The following is a 6194-nucleotide window of genomic DNA, read 5'->3' as shown; positions in this document are numbered from 1 at the left end:
CCCTTTCCTTACTAGCTAGCCACTTGCACTTTTCCCATCCTCCTCCTCTCCATGTTAGAGTGTCCCAGGGTTCAGTTCTTGAATCTTTCTTTTCTAGCTGCCCTAACTTCCTAGTGAATTCATTGACTCAGGGCTTTAATTAATGTCCATAAACTGATAACTCCCATGTTTCCATCTCTAGCCAAAATCAATCCTTGAACTCCAGACTCATTTATTGAACTGTCTACTTAATTTGCCCATCTGGGCACCTACTAGGTATCTCAACAGATTCAAAACAGATTTTTTAAAATTTATTTTTATTTTATTATGGTCTGTTTTGAGGTGTAGTTGATTTACAGTATTTTTTGGTTTCAGGTTTACAACATAATGACGATGATGATGATCACAGTACCGACGACCGTTATTTGTGGTCTTTTTGATGATAGTCATTCTGACCAGAGTGAGGTGATGTCTCATTATGGTTTTGATTTACATTCCTCTGATGATTAGCAATGTTGAGCATCTTTTCATGTGCCTGCTGGCCATCTATATCACCTTTGGAAAAATGTCTATTTAGGTTTTCTGCCCATTAAAAAAAATATATTTATTTCTTTGTGTGACCGCACTGGGTCTTAGCTGCAGCACGTGGAATCTAGTTCTGTGACCAGGGATTGAACCTGGGCCCTCTGCACTGGCTAGCAGTGTCTTAGCCGCTGGACCGCCAGGGAAGTCCTGCCCATTTCTTAATCCAGTTGTTTGGTTTTTTGATGTTGAATTACATGAGTTGTTTATATATTTTAGATACTAACCCCTTATTAATCATATCATTTGCAAAAATGTTCTCCCGTTCGGCAAGTTGTCTTTTCATTTTGTCAGCGGTTTCCTTTGGTATGCAAAAGCTTTCAAATTGAACTTAATTTTGTCTATTTTTGCTTTTGTTTCCTTTGTCTTAGGAGACAGATCCAAAAAAAAGACTGTTACATTTTATGTCAAAGAGTGTTCTGCCTATTTTCTTTGAAAAGTTTCATGGTTTCTGGTCTTTAATTCATTTTGGGTTTATTTTTGTATGTGGTGTGAGAAAGCTGTGATGTCATCTTCTACACACAGTTGTTTGGTTTTCGCAGCACCGCTTATTGAAGAGACTGTCTTTTCTCCATTGTGTGTTCTTGCCTCCCTTGCTGTAGGTTAATTGACCACTGGTGTGTGGGTTTATTGCTGGGCTCTCTATTCTGTTCCATTGATCCATGTGTCTGTTTTTGTGCCGGTATATACTGTCTGATTACTGTAGCTTTGTGGTATGATCTGAAGTTAGGGAGCATGATGCCTCTGGCTTTGTTCTTTTTTTCTGAAGCTTGCTGTGGCTGTTCAGGGTCTGTATAAATGTTCGGGTTATTTGTTTTGGTTCTGTCACAATTCTTGATTTCTGAACCTTCCCCATCTCACTCCTCCCCCAGCATTCCTCTTTCTTCAATGGCACCAGTTGCTCAGGCCAAAAACTCTGGAATTGTCCTTAGTGACTCTTTTTTTTGCCCCCATATTCATTCTTTCATTACATCCTATTTACCTTTAAAATAAATCCTGAATCCAGTTTCTTCTTACCATTTTTGCCTGTATCATTTCTATTGTTTGTAACTGGTGTCCTGGCTTCCAGCCTTGCCCCACAGACCATTTCTTTTTAAACCTAGCAACCACGTGGTCTTACATCCGATCATGTTACTCCTCTTGTCCAAATCTGCCCACCATGTTCCACCTCACAGTAAATATGTCTTAAAATGACCTACAGAACCCTTCAAGTGATTGTGAAATGAGCTTTACTACGTTCCGTGAATCAACCATCCCTCTGACCTCCTGTCGTACTATTCTCTGCCTCACTGGCTTTGCTTCAGTCCCATGGACTTTACTGCTGCTCTTCAAACACATCAAGCACACTGCCACCCTTTTATCACTTCTCTGCTCAAATGTCATATTATAACCTCTCATCACACAGACTTACACACCCCTCAGCACTTCCTGGTGGCTTAGATGGTAAAGAATCCCCCTGCAATGTCGGAAACCCGAGTTTGATCCCTGGGTTGGGAAGATCCCTGGAGAAGGGACTGGCTACCCACTCCAGTATTCTTGCCTGGAGAATTCCATGGACAGAGGAGCCTGATGGGCTGCACTCCATGGGGTCACAAAGAGTCAGACATGACTGAAAGACTAACACTCTTTTTCTTCTCTATAGCACTTGTCTTCTGCTAAACTATACAGTTCTTTTTTTTTTACTTAAAAATAGGGAAAATATTCTCAGTCATAAAACTGAAATACAGACAGGTACATTTGAATACATATAACCTAAAATATTAATCTAAAATAATAAACACAATAAAAGGACAAAATCAAACTTGTAAAGTTTGGCTTTAAATATAACAACAGAGGGTTGATATTTTTAAAAATATTTGCCTATAGTTAAATAGTAACAATCTTATTTAAAACTGGAAATAAAATATGAATAAATAATTTTGAAGCATTTCTTTTATTTTAAAATTTTATTGGAGTCTAATTGATTTACATTGTGTTAGCAAAGTGAATCAGTTATACATATACATATATCCAGTCTTTTTTCGATTCTTTTCCCATATAGATCATTACAGTATCAAGTAGAGTTCCCTCTGCTGTACAGTAGGTCCTTATTAGTTATTGATTTTATTTGTAGTAGTGTTTATATGTCAGCCCCAATCTCCCAGTTTAGCCCTCTCACCCTCTTACCCCCAGTAACCATGTTTGTTTGCTATGTCTGTAACTCTATTTTTATTTTATAGATGAATTCATTTGTACCCTTTTTTAAGATTCCACATATAAGTGATATCATATGATAGTTGCCTTTCTGTGCCTGAATTACTTCACTCGGTATGACAGTCTCTAGATCCATCCATATTGCTGCAAGTACTATTCCACTGTAGGTGTACGTATAGATATATACACACACACACCCCATATCTTCTTTAGCCATTCCTCTGTTGATGGACAAAAATATGGACCACTTCATGGATTCGTGTGTCATCCTTGTGCAGGAACCATGCTGATCTTCTCTATAATCATTCCAATTTTAGTGTGTGAGGCTGAAGTGAGCATTACGTTTCTGTTTTATTTATTGTCTACTGGACTGTAAAATCCCTAAGAACTGGACATCTGCTTTGTTCACTGCTGTATTCCTGCTACCTCAAATCATTCTTGGCACGTAGAGAGAACCCCCAAATATTAATAGTTGAGTGGATGAGTCAGTGAAGGAAGGAATGAGAAGGCTTCTAGTCACAGATGGGTGGGCATGAAAACGTTTAAGATGCTCCTCAAATCAGCTGTGAGTGGGGAACAAGGCAGGGAATTCGGAGCTGTTCCTGCTTGTCTCCAGGTTTACTCCATTCTGTTTTGTTATTGAAGCCCTTCAAATGCTGCAGGGTTGCGATACACTCTGTGGAGAAGCCCGTACATATCTCAAGAAACCAGCCATGACAGCTACGAGGAGCTGAATCCCACTGACCGCCCCGTGAGTGAGGGAGGAAGTGAGTCCTTCCTTGTTGAGCCTAGAGAGACCCAGGGTTAGGAACCAGCTAAGCCACGCTTGGACTCTGACCCCCAGGAACTGTGAGAAAATAAATGTTGTAAGCCCTTTTGTGGTAATTTGCTACGCAGCAAATTAGTTAACTAAGAACTTGGTTTAGTGACTGGACCAGAAATTCCTTGAAAGCAGTGACTATTCAGCGCTTGTCAGATGAGTTATTTTTTTTTTTTAAATCCCTGGATGACTTAGAGTTTTAATCTTTTTCTGTGTCTGCATGTATTTTGGGGGCAGGGAAAGCTCCCTCCAGCGGTTGCTAACCAGGTGCTACCTTAAATGTAATGTCTGTATCTCAGCCTTGCTCTCAGTCCTCATACCGCCACCTCATTTATGTGAATCTCCCTGTGGTTGTGATGACACGGACAAGAGTGAAGTTTCCTAAGCAAGCGATCACTTTCTACCCTGTCTAGGATGCATGGTTCAAGGAGAGGGATAAGCAGAGAGAGGATGAACTATTATCAGTAACAGTGGCCCCTTGATTAGAAATTGGAATGCTGCTCCTCTTAAAGCATTAACCTGTAGTTAACAAGCACAAGTTATTGTTACAGATTAAGCTGCTTGACTGTTTCCCTCTTGATTTTAAGATGCACTTCCCTAGAGGTGCAGTCAGCAGGAAACAGTCTTCCCAGTCTAAATGAAGCATCGTAGAGGGGACTTTTCTAGAGCCACTAAATAATGCCAGCTCCCAGGTTGCCAGCATTTAACCCCTCACTGTGAATCTCAGCCAGAGAATGTGATAAATACAAGGGATTCAACACATCAACTATTGGGTGCAAGCACTTGATTTTTCCATGTGCGCATTTTGATACAGGCAATGCTTATACTGAGACATAGAGAATCCTTTTCATCAGAGAGCTGACTGAGCCTCAAAGTTAAAATTCCTTATTGTACCAGTCAGAGACTCAGGGAGAGCTGTTCGGCTCTGCCAAGTCATGTGGTCAGCGGCCAAGCTGACGAGGAAACTAAAAAGCAGTCGATGTGAACACTTCCTATATACCAGCTTCTTCTAGGGGAAAGATGTGAGAGCCCAGGAGAAAGGTGGTTAGGTCAGAATCTTTTCTTTCAACCCCACATTCCATATTCCAAGAAAGGATTTCTACTCTCTATGGGGTGTGTTCCAGAGCCCTAGGGATTGGGAGAACACAGCTGCATGGCTTTTTTTTTACTCAAATTTGTATGCTTCTCCAGCAGATGATTGCTAACACTGGCAGGGCTGGACAAGCCTAGTTCTAATTTCTTAAGGCACGCGTACGCACACACACACACACACACACACACACACCTTAAAGAAGGTTTTTAAGCTGCTTCTGAGGAGGAGGAAAAGGGCTTGGTAATGCATCACCCAGGTTGGGAAAACTGAAATTATGCAAGGGTGTTGGGGGTCAGGCTGGAGACCTGAGACATGAGAATTGGTTTATGAGGGGCCCTCCCTGAAGGTGGGGTGGGTGAGTTAGTGCAGTTAATATCGGGGAACCCCTGAGTTGGGGGAGGCACCTCTGTGGAGGGATGCTTCCTGATGCTCAGGGAATTCTTGGCAATGAGAGCGTTTGGGCTGGTCAGTTAGCAGTGGATCTAAAACTTCATGTAGGTTGAGCTGTCTTTATTCCTATAGATCCCCTGGAGGAGAGCATGAAAACCCACTCCAGTATTATTGGGCTTCCTGGGTTTGATCCCTGGGTTGGGAAGATCCCCTGGAGGAGGGCATGGCAACCCACTTCAGTGTTATTGCCGGAGAATCCCCATGGACAGAGGAGCCTGCCAGGCTACAGTCCATGTGGTCGCAAAGAGTCTGACACGACTGAGTGACTAAGCGCAGCACGACACCCTAGGTTAACATGTAACGTTGTCCAGAAAGTTTTCCTCTGCTAGTATCTGAAGCTCTAGGAAAACCAAAATCTGTAAATAAATATTTTACTTATTTATTTTTAAGTAGTATCGATGGTCTCTGGAGTTCTCTCTGGGCCCCGATTAGTATTAGATTCATTCATTCATTTTATACATCCGTTGAATACCTTTCTTGAGCACCCCCTTCCTGTCGGATGTTGTTCTAGGCTTTGAGGTCACCAGGGTGTGGAAGGCCCATGAGCTCTGTGCCTTCATGGAGTTTGCTTTTGTGCGGGGGTGGTAGGGACCGAGCACCATCCAGAAGGATGAGTCTGCTGGCTCATCAACTTCTGTGGGCAGTTTTATCCCAATAGTCAGCACAGATGTGATTTCCCCAGTGGGCAGCTATTCTTGACTACAAACAGCTGTGAATCAGCATGTCAAAAGCCTTCTTAAAGGAATGCAGTCTTGTCTGAGACTGTGGAAGCTCCAGAGAAAGAGGTTTTTGTCCAGGCCTGGGGAGGCTGTGTGTTGGCAAGGGGCACCCAAGAGAAACTCTCAAAACACCTAGAGGTGAGTGTAGCTTGACCACCACCCTAATTTTGTCATCAGAGATGTAAAACACATCTCAACCTACACCCCACTGTCACTCCACCATCATAGCTGGGTCCGCAGACCTAAGGCACAAGGTCCTCTGAGAATCAGGACAACAGATAAAAACAACTCGTCCACTGATTGCAGAATGATGCTTTGGGATATGGTAGAATGTAAGCAAACTGGCTTGTTCTGAAAT

General features: G+C 42.2%; 1 non-coding gene across 1 annotated transcript; it reads right to left on the bottom strand.

Moving 5' to 3' along the window:
* Positions 1-2987: 2987 nt before the first annotated feature.
* LOC128058103 (U6 spliceosomal RNA) lies at positions 2988-3094 on the bottom strand. Its single transcript, XR_008200401.1, has one exon. It is a non-coding gene; the product is annotated as a U6 spliceosomal RNA (small nuclear RNA).
* Between the last annotated feature and the right edge of the window lie 3100 nt (positions 3095-6194).

This window comes from Budorcas taxicolor, chromosome 1, assembly GCF_023091745.1.
Source record: "Budorcas taxicolor isolate Tak-1 chromosome 1, Takin1.1, whole genome shotgun sequence".
In the NCBI taxonomy this organism is placed as follows: Eukaryota; Metazoa; Chordata; class Mammalia; order Artiodactyla; family Bovidae; genus Budorcas; species Budorcas taxicolor.
This window is presented reverse-complemented; position numbering and strand designations above follow the sequence as displayed.